Source organism: Balaenoptera acutorostrata, chromosome 5, assembly GCF_949987535.1.
Source record: "Balaenoptera acutorostrata chromosome 5, mBalAcu1.1, whole genome shotgun sequence".
Classification (NCBI taxonomy): domain Eukaryota; kingdom Metazoa; phylum Chordata; class Mammalia; order Artiodactyla; family Balaenopteridae; genus Balaenoptera; species Balaenoptera acutorostrata.
This window is the reverse complement of record NC_080068.1, coordinates 9,646,385-9,665,894: the sequence shown is the minus strand read 5'-3', so window position 1 is coordinate 9,665,894 and position 19,510 is coordinate 9,646,385. Positions and strand designations below refer to the sequence as shown.

The window sequence follows — 19,510 nt, the reverse complement described above, 5'->3', positions numbered from 1 at the left end:
GGTGGACTTTATGGAGCTATAGAGCCTCTTGGAGAAACAACCTAGTACTTTGCTTACAGGTGAATAAGGGAGGCCACTTCCTGGCAGGTGCACGGATCTCAGGGTATTCTGCGGACCTTAAGAAGAGAGGAACCCGCCCAAATCTGTGGATATTGCAGGCAGAATCTGATGCCAAGTCCTTGGCATGGCTTTTCTGGCCTTGAGAGACCTTTGAAAAGTTCAGCCTGAGATTCCTTATGAAAAGTTCCAGCAAAACCAATTTCAGAGAGCCTATGTGATCTTAATTTGGCTATGTGTGGCAGAAATGAGGGTGATTTTAGAGAGGAAAAAAATTGTTTCAGTAGATATTAATTTCTAGTGTTGTTAACTGTCTTTGTGATTTGTATTTACTGCCTGAGACTCAACTTCCTAGATGGCTCCTTGTTACTATGTTGCATTATTGTAAGATTTAATTGAACTATTACAAAGGACATTCTAAATTTGTTTCTGAAGCTTATCACAGTAATCTATCTTTGAATAAAGACAGATGCCCCATGACCTGCAACCAAGAGATAACATACTGGAAAGACATCATTTAAAGGACTCTCTCCAACCTAGATGAAAGGACCCTTATCAGGTACTCATAACTAGCTCACGCACGGTGAAACTAAAGGGAACTGATTCTTGGATTCATATTTCCTTCTGAAGAAGGGGCCCTGCACCAGACTGGTCTATAGAGAGGACTGCTGGACTCAAAATCACCTTAAAACAATGCTCAGAGGAGAAACTACACCCACAGGACAAGAAGACAATATCAGAAGTAGACAGCTACACTAACATGCTATACTAATATATGCCAGACCAGACCCATATGATCATTTATAGTGTTTTCTTGATTTCCTGGGCTTTTGCACATGAATCAAATGTTTTCTATCATAGCACAATCCTACACAAATTTCAAAAATCAATCTGATATTTGGGTCTGTGGTCACTTATCTACATCCAGTACTTCAGGTTTACCTTGGTGGATTTCTTATCTCCAAGGCTGTAATAACTGGACGGCCCTTAGAAAATTTATTTTAGAAGAAAGAAGTTGTAGGGCCACTATTGATATTACTACATGGAAACCCCTCACTTGGCCAATCAATCACACTTTTTATGGCCCTGGCCATAAACGTGAATTCTCTTTTAAAGTTACTCCAGCTCAGTCAGAGCAACGAGCTAAATTTCAGTCAAAGAACATAACTTCCCCGTTATTAGAAGGGACCCTCCCTCAGTTATGGGATGGATTTATACAGCTAACACTGGGCTATGGTCATTTAAGTTTAAGGGCCCCCCTATGTCGGGAACACTTAAATCACATTAAAGATAATCAGCCAAATAACACTAGAAAATTAGGTGGAATGAATGCCTTATGAAAAATGCCAACAAATCATTTCCCTTAAAAGATAGCAATTGGTATGCGAGAGACTGGGTCAGGTGACCGGCAATACTGGGCTGCACCTAATGGAATTCAATAGCTTTGTGGTACCAATTTCTGGCCCTGGCTTCTGCCAGAACGGATAGGAAGATGCATCCTAGGATTCCCTCGGGCTCAAGGCCGTAAGTGTTCCAATTCAGATATGACTCCAGCAAATTTACAATGTATACAAGGCTGACAGATCAAGAGATCTGTACTTCACTGGTATGACCATTTAGCAGCAATTTTTGTGCCTTCAGTAGGACTGGAAGATGTAATCACACACATCAAGGCCTTGACAAAATGCACCCAATAGGCCTTCAACGACAGTAATCAGGCTATGAGCCTACTGAATTCTGAGATCTCTATGATGAGAAAAAGCAGTATTACAAAACACATGGCCCTTGATAGCTTTACAACATCTCAAAGAGGCAGGCACCTATGCCATAATTCGAACGGAATGCTGCATTTTCATACCAGATGAATTCTCTAAAGTTACACATTCAATGACTCACATGAAGGATCTGATTTCTGCTTTAAGTGATCCACTTCCTTGTCTTGGTGATCTTTTAAGGAGCTGGTTTGGTTCTGGAAGCTCATGCTCAAATCTCTACTTACGATCTTATTAATGTTACTAGCTATATTACTTACATCCTGTATAAGATTGTTGTTTCTTGCATTACCCAAAGTGTAACAAGGTCTTGGGCAAAACTAATGATGGCTCAACATCTTGAGGCAATTCATCACATATATATAGCCCTATACAAATTTAACTGTAATGGTGCAAATCTAGATATGGGAAAAGGAACAAGGGAAAATATTTCCTATATCTTAATAGACTGGTAAGACAAATGATCCAGAGAATTTTTAAGTTATTAACAGGGCCTAATCCAGAAATAGCACATTGAGTGGCCTATCAATGACATCCTCGCCTGACCTAGGAATGAGCCTTCTTAGTGCTGTGGGACAAATTGGTCACGAAATGCCTCCCAAAACTTGGTTAAACTTATGATCAAAAGGGAGGGAGTTGTAAAACAAAGAATGTTGCCCGCCACACAGTTCTACAAGGATCAAGTCATCTGCTACTGCCGTCCCTGACCTATAGTACACACTGAAAGGAATTCAGGACAAAAAACAAAATGAGGCATTCTGTGTTTTGAATATATGGGCCCCTAGATAGTTAAGATACATATCTAAGGAAGAATTTCAATGACCCCAGATTCTTGCACCTTCCCATATATAGATGAGCAATTTTTTGCATAATTAGCAGTAATCTTTTACCAAGATGTCTGCTTGACTACATGTATCTCCTAGCCAAAAAATTCATATATCCTGGCTCCTCCCCTACTTCTTTAGAGCAATTTCTCAGAGTTATCTGAGAAACTGTCTCCAGGGCAATCGTCCTCAGTAAGGTCCCTGAATAAAACTGAAACTCACAGCTCTCATGTAGTGCATTTTTTAATTCTGTCAACAGTCAATAACATTTTCCTGGTACAACTGCCTAAGAAGAGCACCATCAGCATGAATTTTTTTATTATAGCCTGTGATGGTTAATTTTATGTGTCAATCTGTCTAGGCTATGGTGCCCAGTTGTTTGGTCAAACCTCACTCAAGATGTTGCTGGGAAGGAATTTTTTAGATGTGATTAACTTTTAAATCAGTAGACTTTGAGTAAAGCAGATCAGTCTTCCTAATGTGGGTGGCCTCATCCAGTCAGTTGAAAGCTTTGAAATGCTAAGGTTCTCCAAAGAAGGAATTTGGCCTCCAGACTGCATTCTCACTCAAGACTGCAACATCAATTCCTGCCAGAATTTTCAGCCTGCCATCCTGCTCTGAAGACTTCTGACTGGCAAGCCCCACAGCTGCACACACAGATGCCTTAAAATCAATCTTCCTCGTGTGTGTGTGTGTGTGTGTGTGTGTGTGTGTTATTGTTTCTGTTTGTCTGGAGGACCCTAAGACACATTTAGGTACTAGGAATGGGGATACTACAATAGCAAATACCTAAAAATGTAAAAGTGACTTTGGAATTGGGAAATAGGTAGAGGCTGGAAGGGTCCTGAGGCAGTGATAGAAAAAGCCTAAATTGCCTTGAAGAGACTGCTGATAGAAATATGGACATTAGAGGAGATTCCAGTGAGGGCTCAGAAAGAAAAGAGGAGAGCTGTAGAGAAAGCTTCTACTATCTTAGAAAATACATATATTAAATCATAAACAGAATAGTGCTAGGAATATGGATATTAAAGCACTCTGGTGAAGTCCCAGATGGAGATGAAGAACACATTATTTTTTGGAAATTTGAAAACGGCGATCTTGCTATAAAGTGGCAGAGAACTTAGCCAAGTTTTGTTCTAGTGTTTTATAGAAAGTAGAACTTCTAAGTGATAAACATGGTTATTTAGTAGAGATTTCTGAACCAAGTATTGAAGGTGTGGTCTGGCTTCTTACAGTACAATGCAAGAGGAAAGAGATAAATACAGAGGGAATTGTTAAACAAAAAAGACCTAGAGAGGAGACCTTCAAGATGGCGGAAGAGTAAGACGTGGAGATCACCTTCCTCCCCACAAATACATCAGAAATACATCTGCATGTGGAACAAGCCCTACAGAACATCTACTGAACGCTGGCAGAAGACCTCAGACCTCCCAAAAGGCAAGAAAATCCCCACGTACCTGGGTAGGGCAAAAGAAAAAAGAAAAAACAGAGACAAAAGAATAGGGACGGGACCTGCACCAGTGGGAGGGAGCCGTGAAGGAGGAAAGGTGTCCACACACTAGGAACCCCTTCGCGGGCGGAGACTGCGGGTGGCGGAGGGGGAAGCTTCGGAGCTGTGGAGGAGAGCGCAGCCACAGGGGTGCGGAGGGCAAAGCGGAGAGATTCCCGCACGGAGGCTCGGCGCCGAGCAGCACTCACCAGCCCGAGAGGCTTGTCTGCTCCCCCGCCGGGGCGGGCGGGGCTGGGAGCTGAGGCTCGGCTTCGGTCGGATCCCAGGGAGAGGACTGGGGTTGGCGGCGTGAACACAGCCTGAAGGGGCTAGTGCGCCACGGCTAGCCGGGAGGGATTCCGGGAAAAGGTCTGCAGCTGCCGAAGAGGCAAGAGACTTTTTCTTGCCTCTTTGTTTCCTGGTGCGCGAGGAGAGGGGATTCAGAGCGCCGCCTAAACGAGCTCCAGAGACGGGCGCGAGCCGCGGCGATCAGCACGGACCCCAGAGACGGGCATGAGACGCTAAGGCTGCTGCTGCCGCCACCAAGAAGCCCGTGTGCGAGCACAGGTCACTCTCCACACCGCCCCTCCCGGGAGTCAGTGCAGCCCGCCATTGCCAGGGTCCCGTGATCCACGGACAACTTACCAGGGAGAACGCACGGCGCGCCTCGGGCTGGTGCAACGTCACGACGCCTCTGACACCGCAGGTTCGCCCCGCCTCCTCCATACCCCTCCCTCCCTCCCCCCGCCTGAGTGAGCCAGAGCCCCCGAAGCAGCTGCTCCTTTAACCCCGTCCTGTCTGAGCGAAGAACAGACGCCCTCAGGCGACCTACACGCAGAGGCGGGTCCACATCCAAAGCTGAACCCCGGGAGCTGTGCGAACAAAAAAGAGAAAGGGAAATCTCTCCCAGCAGCCTCAGGAGCAGCGGATTAAAGCTCCACAATCACCTTGATGTACCTGCATCCGTGGAATACCTGAATAGACAACCAATCATCCCAAATTGAGGGGGTGGACTTTGGGAGCAACTGTAGACTTGGGGTTTGCTTTCTGCATCTAATTTGTTTCTGGTTTTATGTTTATCTTAGTTTAGAATTTAGAGTTTATTATCATTGGTAGATTTGTTTATTGATTTGGTTGCTCTCTTCCTTTTTTTTTTTAATATATAGATACATATATCTTTTTCTCTTTCTCTTCTTGTGAGTGTGTATGTGTATGCTTCTTTGTGTGATTTTGTCTGTATAGCTTTGCTTTTACCATTTGTCCTAGGGTTCTGTCTGTCCATTTTTGTTTGTTTGTTTGTTTAGTATAGTTTTTAGCACTTGTTATCATAGGAGGATTTGTTTTTTGGTTTGGTTGATCTCTTCTTTTTTTAAATTTTTATTTTTTTAATTTTTAATAATTTTGTAAAATTTTTGATTTTAATAACTTTATTTTATTTTATTTTTTGCTTTCTTTCTATCTTTTTTTTTCTCTCTTTTCTTCTGAGCCGTGTGGCTGACAGGGCCTTGGTGCTCCGACCGGGTGTCAGGGCTCTGCCTCTGAGGTTGGAGAGCTGAGTTCAGGACATTGGTCCACCAAAGAACTCCCAGCTCCATGTAATATCAAATGGCAAAAGCTCTCCCAGAGATCTCCATCTCAATGCTATGACCCAGCTCCACTCAAAGACCAGCAAGCTACAGTGCTGGACACCCTATGCCAAACAACTAGCAAGACAGGAACACAACCCAACCCATTAACAGAGAGGCTGCCTAAAATCATAATAAGGTCACAGACACCCCAAAACACACCACCGGATGCAGACCTGCCCACCAGAAAGACAAGATATAGCCTCGTCCACCAGAACACAGGCACCAGTCCCCTCCACCGGGAAGCCTACACAACCCAACTGAACCAACCTTAGCCACTGGAGGGCAGACACCACAAACAACAGGAACTACGAACCTGCAGCCTGTGAAAAGGAGACCCCAAAGACAGTAAGTTAAGGAAAATGAGAAGACAGAGAAACACACAGCTGATGAAGGACCAAGGTAAAAACCCACCAGACCAAACAAATGAAGAGGAAATAGGCAGTCTACCTGAAAAAGAATTCAGAGTAATGATAGTAAAGATGATCCAAAATCTTGGAAACAGAAGGGAGAAAATACAAGACACGTTTAACAAGGACCTAGAAGAACTAAAGAGCAAACAAACAATGATGAACAACAAAATAAATGAAATTTAAAATTCTCTAGAAGGAATCAATAGCAGAATAACTGAGGCAGAAGAACGGATAAGTGACCTGGAAGATAAAATAGTGGAAGTAACTACCACAGAGCAGAATAAAGAAAAAAGAATGAAAAGAATTGAGGCCAGTCTCGGAGACCACTGGTTCAATATTAAACGCACCAACATTTGAATTATAGGGGTCCCAGAAGAAGAAGAGAAAAAGAAAGGGACTGAGAAAATATTTGAAGAAATTATAGTTGAAAACTTCCCTAACATGGCAAAGGAAATAGTCAATCAAGTCCAGGAAGTGCAGAGAGTCCTATAAAGGATAAATCCAAGGAGAAACACACCAAGACACATATTAATCAAACTATCAAACATTAAATACAAAGAAAAAATGTTAAAAGCAGCAAGGGAAAAACAACAAATAACATACAAGGGAATCCCCAGAAGGTTAACAGCTGATCTTTCAGCAGAAACTCTGCAAGCCAGAAGGGAGTGGCAGGACATATTTAAAGTGATGAAAGGGAAAAAACCTACAACCAAGATTACTCTACCCAGCAAGGATCTCATTCAGATTCAACGGAGAAATTAAAACCTTTACAGACAAGCAAAAGCTAAGAGAATTCAGCAACACCAAACCAGCTTTACAACAAATGCTAAAGGAACTTCTCTAGGCAGGAAACACAAGAGAAGGAAAAGACCTACAATAACAAACCAAAAACAATTAAAAAAATGGAAACAGGAACATACATATCGATAACTACCTTAAATGTAAATGGATTAAATGCTCCAACCAAAAGACACAGACTGGCTGAATGGATACAAAAAGAAGACCCATACATATGCTGTCTACAAGAGACCCACTTCAGACGTAGGGACACATACAGACTGAAAGTGAGGGGATGGAAAAAGATATTCCATGCAAATGGAAATCAAAAGAAAGCTGGAGTAGCAATTCTCATAACAAACAAAACAGACTTTAAAATAAAGACTATTACAAGAGACAAAGAAGGACACTACATAATGATCAAGGGATCAATCCAAGAAGAAGATATAACAATTGTAAATATTTATGCACCCAACATAGGAGCACCTCAATAAATAAGACAAATGCTAACAGCCATAAGAGAGGAAATTGACAGTAACACAGTCATAGTAGGGGACTTTAACACCCCACTTTCATCAATGGACAGATGATCCAAAATGAAAATAAATAAGGAAACACAAGCTTTAAATGATACATTAAACAAGATGGACTTAATTGATATTTACAGGACATTCCATCCAAAAACAATACAATTTCTTCTCAAGTACTCACGGAACATTCTCCAGGATAGATCATATCTTCAGTCACATATCAAGCCTTGGTAAACTTAACAAAATTGAAATCGTATCAAGTATATTTTCTGACCACAATGCTATGAGACTAGATATCAATTACAAGAAAAAATCTGTAAAAAATAAACACATGGGGGCTAAACAATACACTCCTTAAAATCAAGAGATCACCGAAGAAATCAAAGAGGAAATAAAAAAATACCTAAAAACAAATAACAATGAAAACACGGCGACCCAAAACCTATGGGATGTAGCAAAAGCAGTTCTAAGAGGGAAGTTTATAGCAATACAATCCTTCCTCAAGAAACAAGAAACATCTCAAATAAACAACCTAAACTTACATCTAAAGCAATGAGAGAAAGAAGAACAAAAAGACACTAAAGTTAGCAGAAGGAAAGAAATCATAAAGATCAGATCAGAAATAAATGAAAAAGAAATGAAGGAAACAATAGCAAAGATCAATAAAACTAAAAGCTGGTTCTTTGAGATGATAAATGAAATTGATAAACCATTAGCCAGACTCATCAAGAAAAAAAGGGAAAAGACTCAAATCAATAGAATTAGAAATGAAAAAGAAGAAGTAACAACTGACACTGCAGAAATACAAAGGAACATGAGAGATTACTACAAACAACTATATGCCAATAAAATGGACAACCTGGAAGAAATGGACAAATGCTTAGAAAAGCACAACCTTCCGAGACTGAACCAGGAAGAAATAGAAAATATAAACAGACCAATCACAAGCACTGATATTGAAACTGTGATTAAAAATCTTCCAACAAACACAAGCCCAGGACCAGATGGCTTCACAGATGAATTCTATCAAACATTTAGAGAAGAGCTAACACCCATCCTTCTCAAACTCTTCCAAAATATAGCAGAGGGAGGAACACTCCCAAACTCATTCTACGAGGCCACCATCACCCTGATACCAAAACCAGACAAAGATGTCACAGAAAAAGAAAACTACAGGCCAATATCACTGATGAACATAGATGCAAAAATCCTCAACAAAATACTAGCAAACAGAATCCAACAGCACATTAAAAGGATCATACACCATGATCAAGTGGGGTTTATCCCAGGAATGCAAGGATTCTTCAATATAAGCAAATCAATCAATGTGATACACCATATTAACAAACTGAAGGAGAAAAACCATATGATCATCTCAATAGATGCAGGAAAAGCTTTTGACAAAATTCAACACCGATTTATGGTAAAAACCCTCCAGAAAGTAGGCACAGAGGGAACTTACCTCAACATAATAAAGGCCATATATGACAAACCCACAGGCAACATAGTTCTCAATGGTGAAAAACTGAAACCATTTCCACTAAGATCAGGAACAAGAAAAGGCTATCCACTCTCACCACTATTATTCAACATAGTTTTGGAAGTGTTAGCCACAGCAATCAGAGAAGAAAAAGAAATAAAAGTAATCCAAATCGGAAAAGAAGAAATAAAGCTGTCACTGTTTGCAGATGACATGATACTATACATAAAGAATCCTAAAGATGCTATCAGAAAACTACTAGAGCTAATCAGTGAATTTGGTAAAGTAGCAGGATACAAAATTAATGCACAGAAATCTCTTGCATTCCTATACACTAATGATGAAAAATCTGAAAGAGAAATTAAGGAAAGATTCCCATTTACCATTGCAACAAAAAGAATAAAACACCTAGGAATAAACCTATCTAAGGAGACAAACGACCTGTATGCAGAAAACTATGACACTGATGAAAGAAATTAATGATACAGTTGGAAAGATATAGCATGTTCTTGGATTGGAAGAATCAACATTGTGAGAATGACTATACTACCCAAAGCAATCTACATATTCAGTGCAATCCCTATCAAACTACCAATGGCATTTTTCACAGAACTAGAACAAAAAATTTCACAGTTTGTATGGAAACACAAAAGACCCCCAAATAGCCAAAGCTATCTTTAGAAAGAAAAACGAAGCTGGAGGAATCAGGCTCCCGGACCTCAGACTATACCAGAAAGCTACAGTAATCACGACAGTATGGTGCTGGCACAAAAACAGATATACAGATCAATGGAACCAGATAGAAAGCCCAGAGATAAACCCATGCACATATAGTCATCTTATCTTTGATAAAGGAAGCAAGAATATACAATGGAGAAAAGTCAGCCTCTTCAATGAGTGGTGCTGGGAAAACTGGACAGCTACATGTAAAAGAAAGAAATTAGAACACTTCCTAACAGTATACAGAAAAATAAACTCCAAATGGATTAAAGACGTAAATGTAAGGCAAGACACTATAAAACTCTTAAAGGAAAACATAGGCAGAACACTCTATTACATCAATCACAGCAAGATCCTTTTTGACCCACCTCCTAGAGAAATGGAAATAAACAAATGGGACCTAAGGAAATTTAAAAGGTTTTGCACAGCAAAGGAAACCATAAACAAGACGAAAAGACAACCCTCAGAATGGGAGAAAATATTTGCAAATGAAGCAACTGACAAAGGATTAATCTCCAAAACATACAAGCAGCTCATGCAGCTCAATGTCAAAAAAACAAACAACCCAATCCAAAAATGGGCACAAGACCTAAATAGACATTTCTGCAAAGAAGATATAAAGATTGCCAACAAACACATGAAAGGATGCTCAACATCACTAATCAGCAGAGAAATGCAATTCAAAACTACAATGAGGTATCACCTCACACCAGTCAGAATGGCCATCATCCAAATATCTACAAACAATAAATGCTGGAGAGGATGTGGAGAAAAGGGAACCCTTTTGCACTGTTGGTGGGAATGTAAATTGATACAGCCACTATGGAGAACAGTATGGAGGTTCCTTAAAAAACTAAAAATAGAACTACCATACCACCCAGCAATCCCACTCCTGGGCATATACCCTGAGAAAACCATAATTCAAAAAGAATCATGTACCAAAATGTTCATTACAGCTCTATTTACAATAGCCAGGACATGGAAGCAACCTAAGTGACCATCGACAGATGCAGATGAATGGACAAGGAAGATGTGACACATATTTACAATGGAATATTACTCAACCGTAAAAAGAAAGGAAAATGAGTTGTTTGTAGTGAGGTGGATGGTCCTAGAGTCTGTCATACAGAGTGAAGTAAGTCAGAAAGAGAAAAACAAATACTATGCTAACACATATATATGGAATCTTAAAAAAAAAAAAATATGGTTCTTACGAACGTAGAAGCAGGACAGGAATAAAGACGCAGATGTAGAGAATGGACTTGAGGACACAGGTAGGGGGAAGGGTAAGCTGGGACGAAGTGAGAGAGTGGCACTGACATATATACACTACCAAATGTAAAACAGATAGCTAGTGGGAAGCAGCCGCGTAGCACAGGGAGATCAGCTCGGTGCTTTGTGACCACCTAGAGGGGTGGGATAGGGAGGGTGGGAGGGAGACGCAAGAGGGAGGGGATATGGGGATATATGTATATGTATAGCTGACTCACTTTGTTATACAGCAGAAACTAACACACCATTGTAAAGCAATTATACTCCAATAAAGGTGTTTTTAAAAAAAAATAGACATAGGGATAGTCAAAAAAAAAGAAAAAGAACTAGAACTTGAAGGTTTGGAAGACTCTCAGCATGTCCATCTATCACGCTCTGGACAAAAGCCAAGGGTGTGGCTGCACACGGTTTGCTGGAGATCAGGCGTGTGACTCATGGATGAACCATCTCAGCGAAGCCAGGAAAGATCTGTGCAGGACCCTCTGGTCTGATGGCTGGGACCCCCATGAATTGCCTGGGAGGCCAACAAGGTTTACGAGAATTTTATACCAGCAGAAACACTGCCAGCTTGCACTGAAGGGGCAAAGATGGTAAAAAATGAAGCAAGGCTGTCAGGATTCCACAGGAGTGAAATGAGCCAGCAGAGCTGACTGGCTGTGAACAAGTGTTACCTTTCAAGAAAAGGGAAGAATGACCCCAACGGCAGGTAAGAGTCCAGCAGGGCTATCACTGCCACCATGGGCACAGGTCCAGCAACAAGGCCGGCACTTGCATGGTTCCAGAAGCTGGGACTACTATCCCAGTGGGCCAGAGGACAGAGCATGGGGCCAAAGAGGGTTGTTCTCCAAGTCTTAAAATCTAATGACCAGGGGACTTCCCTGGTGGTCCAGTAGTTAAGAATCTGCCTTCCAATACAGGGGATGCGGGTTCAATCCCTGGTCAGGGAACTAAGATCCCACATGCCGTGGGGTAACTAAGATCCCACCTGCCGCGGGGCAACTAAGCCTGCGTGCTCTAGATCCCATGTGCCGCAGCTACTGAGCCCACACACTCCGGAGCCTGTGCGCCACAACTAGAGAGAAGCCCGCACTCCGCAACGAAAGATCCCACGTGCCGACGCAGCCAAATAAATAATAAATACATAAATATTTTTAAAAAATCTAATGAACAGAATGGGAGAAAATATTTGCAGACGAAGTAACTGACAAAGGATTAATCTCCAAAATACATAAACAGCTCATGCAGCTCAATATCAAAAAAAAACACAAACAACCCAATCAAAATATGGGTGGAAGATCTAAATAGACATCTCTCCAAAGAAGACATACAGATGCACATGAAAAGACGCTCATCACTAATTATCAGAGAAATGCAAATCAAAACTACAACGAGGTGTCACCTCACCCCGGTCAGAATGGCCATCATCAAAAAATCTACAAACAATAAATGCTGGAGAGGGTGTGGAGAAAAGAGAATCCTCCCACACTGTTCGTGGGAATGTAAATCGGTACAGCCACTATACAGAAGAGTATGGAAGTTCCTTAAAAAACTAAAAATAGAGCTACCATATGATCCAGCAATCCTACTCCTGGGCATATATCCAGAGAAAACCATAATTCAAAAATATACACATACCCCAGTGTTCACTGCAGCACTATTTACAACAGCCAGGACATGGAAGCAACCTAAATGTCCATCAACAGAGGAATGGATAAAGAAGACGTGGTACATATATACAATGGAATATTACTCAGCCATAAAAAGAATGAAATAATGCTATTTGCAGCAACATGGATGGACCTAGAGATCGTCATACTGAATGAAGTAAGTCAGTCAGAGAAAGAAAGACATCATGTGATATCACTTATACGTGGAATCTAAAAAAATGGTACAAATTAACTTATTTACAAAACAGAAATAGAGTTACAGATGTAGAAAACAAACTTATGGTTACCAGGGGGGAAGCTGGGGGATAAACTGGGAGACTGGGATTGACATAAGCACACTACTATATGTAAAATAGATAACCAATAAGAACCTACTGTATAGCACAGGGAACTCTACTCAATACTCTGTAATGACCTAGATGGGAAAAGAATCTGAAAAAGAGTGGATATATGTAGGTATAACTGATTCACTTTGCTGTACAGCAGAAACTACACAACACTGTAAATCAACTGTACACCAATAAAATTATTTTTAAAAATCTAATGACAGAATGGCCATTATCAAAAAAGCTAAAAACAAAAAATGCTGGAAAAGGTGTGGTGAAAAAGGAACCCTCCTACACTCTTGGTGGGAATGTAAATTGATACAACCACTATGGAGAACAGTATGGAGGATCCTTAAAAAACTAAAAATAGAACTACCATACCACCCAGCAATCCCACTACTGGGCATATACCCTGAGAAAACCATAATTCAAAAAGAGACATACACCCCAGTGTTCATTGCAGCACTATTTACAATAGCCAGGACATGGAAGCAACCTAAATGTCCATCATCGGATGGATGGATAAAGAAGGTGTGGCACATATATACAATGGAATATTACTCAGCCATAAAACAAAACGAAATTGAGTTATTTGTAGTGAGGTGGATGGACCTAGAGTCTGTAATACAGAGTGAAGTAAGTCAGAAAGAGAAAAACAAATACCTTATGCTAACGCGTATATATAGAATCTAAAAAAAAAAAAAAATGGTACTGATGAACCTAGTTGCAGGGCAGGAATAAAGAGGTAGACATAGAGAATGGACTTGATGACGTGGGGTGGGAGGGCAAAGCTGGGGCGAAGTGAGAGTAGCATCGACGTATATACACTACCGAATGTGAAATAGTTGGCTGGTGGGAAGCAGCCGCATAGCACAGGGAGATGGGCTCGGTGCTTTGCGATGACCTAGAGGGGTGGGATACGGAGGATGGGAGGGAGGCTCAAGAGGGAGGGCATATGGGGACATGTGTATGCACATGGCTGATTCGCTTTGTTGTGGAACAGAAACTAACACGGTACTGTGAAGCAATTCTACCGCAATAAAGATGTATTAAAAAAAAAAAACTAATGAAATTTGCCCTGCTAGGTTTATAATTTGCTTGGGACCTCTGGCCCCTTTCCTCCTCCTTTTAGAATGAGAATGTCTTTCCAATGCCTGTCCCACCACTGTATTTGGAATAATCTGTCTGGTTTCACAAGTTCACAGGCTATAGAAGAATTTTGTCTCAGGATGCATCAAACCTTAAGTCTCACTCATACCTGACTTAGATGATATTTACACAATATATTAGTCCAGACCCTCCAGGGAAACAGAACCAATAGGAAGTGTGTGGGCATGTGTGTATATACATATATAAATAGAGAGAAAGATTATAAAGCATTAGCTCACGCAATTATAGAGGCTGACAAACCACAAGATCTGCAAGCTGGAGACCCAGGAGAGCAGATGATGTAGTTCTAGTCCAAAAGCAGGCAGGCTTGAGACCCAGGAAGGGCTGATGCTTCCATCAGAGTCTGAAGGCAGGAAAAAACATGTCCCGGGGCTTCCCTGGTGGTGCAGTGGTTAAGAATCCGCCTGCCAGTGCAGGGGACATGAGTTCAAGCCCTGGTCCAGGAAGATCCCACATGCCACAGAGCAACTAAGCCCGTGTGCCACAACTACTGAGCCTGTGCTCTGGAGCCCACGAGCCACAACTACTGAAGCCCACGCGCCACAACTACTGAAGCCCACGCGCCTAGATCCCGTGCTCTGCAACAAGAGAAGCCACCGCAATGAGAAGCCCACGCACCACAACGAAGAGTAGCCCCCGCTCACCGCAACTAGAGAAAGCCCGTGCACAGCAACGAAGACCCAACGCAGCCAAAAATAAATAAATTAACAAAAAAACAAAACTCATGTCCCGGCTCAAAGGCAGTCAGGCAGGAGGAGTCCCTCTTACTCAGCCTTTTTCTTCTATTCAGGCCTTCAGCTGATTGGATGAGACCCATGCACGTCAGGGAAGGCAATCTGCTTTACTCAGTTTCCTGATTCAAACGTTAATCTCGACCAGAGACATCTTCACAGACATACCCAGAGTAACGTCTGACCAAACATCTGGGTACCCCATGGCCCAGCCAAGTTGACACAGAAAACTAACCATTACAGAAGAGACTTTGGATTTAGAGTTGATGCTGGAACAGGTTAAGACCTTGGGGGATGCTGGAACTGAGTGAATGTATTTATAGGTGAGAAAGACGTGAATTTGGGGGGGGGGAGGGCAGAGAATAGTGCGTTATGGGTTGGACTGCGTCTCCCTAAAATTCATGTAAAAGAGTCCTAACCCCCATTACCTCAGAAGGTGACCTTATTTGGAGACAGGGTCTTTACAAAGGTTATCAAGTGAAAATGAAAGTATTAGGGTGGGTCCTAAAGCAATAGGACTGCTATCCCTATCAAAAGGGAAAATGTGCACACAGACCTGCATAGAGGGAAGACAATGTGAAGAGACACAGGGAGAAGACAGCTATCCACAAGCCGAGGAGAGAAGTCTGGAGTAATTCCTTCCCTCACAGCCCCCGGAAGGATGCAACCCTGCCAACACCTCGGTTTTGGAGTTCTAGCTTCCAGAACTGTGAGACAATAAATTCCTGTTGTTTTAACCACTTAGCCTGTAGTATTTTTTTACAGCAGCCCTAGCAAACTAATACACAGACTCTAATCTCTGCCTGTCAATTACTATTGCTCTCACCACATTCTTTTCTTTAACAATGATCATTAACAGTTATGGAGTGTTTACTAGGTGCTAGTCACTGCAATAAGTGCTTGGATACACGCTACCTCAGTGAATACTCAAGGCCACCCTTTGAGTAAACTTTACGGTATAAGAATTGTGACTCAATAAAAATAAATATACAAACAGTCAAGAAAAAACAACTTTTTTGAAGTTGATGTGATCATTATTGCAATTTCAGAACTGAATTCAAGAAAACAACTAGTATAAGGGCAGGGGCAGAAATTGAAGCCAGATGTCTGAGTACAGACCTGTGCTCTCAACCACCTGATCAAAGTGCCCTCCCTTACCCCACCGCACTTTCTTCCAATGTGACAGCTGCGTGAGAGATTACGATATGCCGAGATAGCTCATCGTGCTATTCACAGCTATGTGTTACTTGCAGCTCCACAGTACACCAGCGTCCACAAAGCCCATAAAATGAGACAACTCTTATCGAGTTAATTTTTAAACACACAAATTTTAAAAAGCAGGTACTATATACATTGCCAAGGGTTTTCAGAAGTCTGAATCCAAACTGTAGTCAGGGTCTTTTTAAAAGCTTGTCAAACCGGTTCTGAAATTAATACAGAAAGTCCAAGGAACTAGAAAAGCAAAACAATTTTGAAAAAGAACAGAGTTAGCCAACTGGAATTAGCTAACTTCATGACTTATTATTATAAAGCTACAGTTATCAAGTGTGGTATTGGTGAAAGGACACATAAATCAATGCAACAGAACAGAAAGTCCAGAAATGGATTCACATGTATATGGACAGTTAATTTTTGCCAAATTTGAAAGAGCAATTCTGTGCAGAAAAGATAGTATTTTCAATAGAAGTCGTACTGCATCAACAGAATATTCATATGCTAAAGGTATTTATCCCTATACCTGACACCTATTTAAAAGTCAACTCAATATGGATCGGAGTCTAAAAGTGAAACTTTAAGTTGTAAAACTTCCGGAAGAAAACATAACACCAAATCTTTACGGCCCTGAAGTTGGCAAAGATTTCTTAAATATACCACCCAAAGCATAATCTATAAAGAAAAAGTTAATAAAATGGATTTATCAAAATTTTAAATATCTGCTTTTTGAAGACACTATTACAAAAATGAAAGACAAGCCCCAGACTGAAAGAACGTATTTACAAAACACGTATCTCACGTAGGACTTGTACCCAGAATATATAAAAACATTAAAAAGTTAATGAGAGCAAAAACTTCAATTTAGAAAATGGATGAAAGCTCTAAACAGACATTTTATTAAAGGAGATATATGAGTGACACATAAGCATGCTGGAAGATAATATCTCTAATCACCATGGACACATACACAGCTGAGATGAGGGGACAAAAAACCAACAATACCAAATGCTGGCGAGGGTGTGAAGCAACTGCATCTCTCACGCACTGCTGGTGTGAAGGCAAGGGGTACAGCCGCTGTGGAAAACACCGAGAAGTTTCTTATAAAGTTAAACCCACATTTACCGTATGACTCAGCAATTCCACTTCTAGATACTTAGCCAAGAGAAATAAAGACGCTCTGCTCACACAGAAATCTGCTGATGAATGTTCACAGCAGCATTATCCGTAATCACACAAAAAAAACTGGAAATAACTCAAATGGGAATATTACTCAGTAATAAAAAGGAACGAAGTACCAATACAGTAGACGGAACACCGCTGATGAATCTCAAATTCATTATGCTGAGTGAAAAAGGCTCCCCACGTATGATTCCACTTATGTGACGTTCTGGGGAAAAGACAGAATTATAGAGACAGGTAACAGATCAACGGTTGCCAGGTCGGGCAGGAAGGGAAAGACCGGGAGCGTATCTGGGGGAGACGAGGTTACTGCTCTGCAGTTCGATTACTGTAGTGTTTACAGGACTCTGTATGTCTATCAAAGTATCCTAAAAGGGTAAACTTGATTGTACACAAATTAGATCTCAATACAGACTTAAAAAAAAAAAAAAAAAAAGAGTAGCCTTGAGACCGGCTGGGACCCTTTGCTGCAGCGCTGGCACCTGGACAAACATCTCCTCCAGCAGGAAAATACAAAGAAAGCAGAAGGGACTAAAAATAACCCCATGCGTGCCCACTTGGGACAAATTACGAACAAGGTACAAAAAGGCCAAATACCCAACGTCACTTCTGAGGAACCGGGAGCAAAAGCAGGGTACCAGGAACCGAAGGCAGGGTACTGCGCACGCCCCCTGCACACAGACCCACCACGGGGCTGGGCAGACCAGCGAAGCTACCCCTCTGGCCTGACCCCTGGACCCATTCCTACCCTCGCCCCAGATAAGGAACCCCGCTCACCTCCCCGCTTAGGGAGTGAAAAGGCAAACTGTTACGTGCTTTAGCTCCCTTGTGCTGTAGCACTAGTCCCAATAAAGCCTTGCTTGAATTTCTTACCTGGCCTCTTATCAGCGTCTATTGATTAAGGAGTCCAAGAACCCCATAGCTTAAGGCGAAGTTTAAAATTTTTTTTTAAGATGGGAACATAAAAATCCTAAAAGACGGGCACACCCTGGTGGTCTCAAGCAAGTTAAGTTAGTTAAATAGATTTGAATAAAGTTTGGGTCTTGTTTTGTTTTGTCTTTTTACAGTATGTCACAGCTTCTATACTACAGGAGTTTGAAGGCCTGGTTTCTGCCCGATTCTGCCAATCAGGTGATACATAATTGTAAGAGAATATTTATTTCACTTTCTTTTTCTGCTGCTAAGTTCCTTATTTTTAAAAATGAGAAAAGGCATTCCTAACCTCAAGGTAGCTTTAGTTGGCTGATCCTATACATATTCCATATATGATATATGGAATATGTATAGGATCAGCCAACTAAATATAGATACATAATTGTAAGAGGATATTTATTTCACTTTCTTTTTCTGCTGCTAAGTTCCTTATTTTGAAAAATGAGAAAAGGCATTCCTAACCTCAAGGTAGCTTTAGTTGGCTGATCCTATACATATTCCATATATGATATATGGAATATGTATACGATCAGCCAACTAAATATAGATACATTATTACAGCAAATTCAGTCAGAGTTAAGATTGAAATTTAACAAAAAAAACCTCAAGTCATTACAAACACTAACAGGGAAGCAGATAATAAATTATCTGGAACGGAATTAAGAAAGTTAAGTAATAGGAATCACAAGTACCAAAAAAAACTAGCATGTTTGCTAATGGGAATACACTGGGCCTTTTGTAAATAGTAACTTTCTTTGGGGATGGGCACAAAGATGTCCTTTTGTAAGAGAATTATTATTGCAGGTTATCTTTGTGGATTAATAAATGCAATTTAATTATTTTGCAAACAAAACACTTACGAAGTGCCCACCAAGTGTCAGCACTAAGTGCTTTACATATTATTAACTAATATCCGCAAGAATCAAAAGACGGCACCAAATGTACTTAGGGAAGTAATTTCCTTACAGTCACAGGTTTTATGGAAAAGCTTCAGCAAGTCCCAGTATAACTGATGAAGGAAAAGCATTTATATCAGTCATGGCGAATTTGAAACCACGCCTGAAGAACCCCTGTAAAGATCGTTTGCGTTCTATACCTAAACTATGTGCCCTTATCCTTACTCAAGAAGCTATCGTTCTGATTTAATAAATGAGGAACTAAAGTGTCTACTCACATGGCTATTAGAGAACAAGAGCTCGGTATTTAATAGCTTTCCTCAATGTTCTCATACACGAATCACCGGTAAGAGCCATAGCACAGGTGCTGAACGTGCCTCGGGGACAATGCGCGCGCGCGCGCGCGCGCGTGCGTGCGTGCGTGCGTGCGTGTG

General features: G+C 41.1%; 1 protein-coding gene across 9 annotated transcripts in view; it reads right to left on the bottom strand.

Annotated features, from left to right (window-relative positions):
• HERC3 (HECT and RLD domain containing E3 ubiquitin protein ligase 3) overlaps window positions 1-19,510 on the bottom strand; it is a 143,051-nt gene that overhangs the window by 12,868 nt on the left and 110,673 nt on the right. The window lies entirely within an intron of this gene.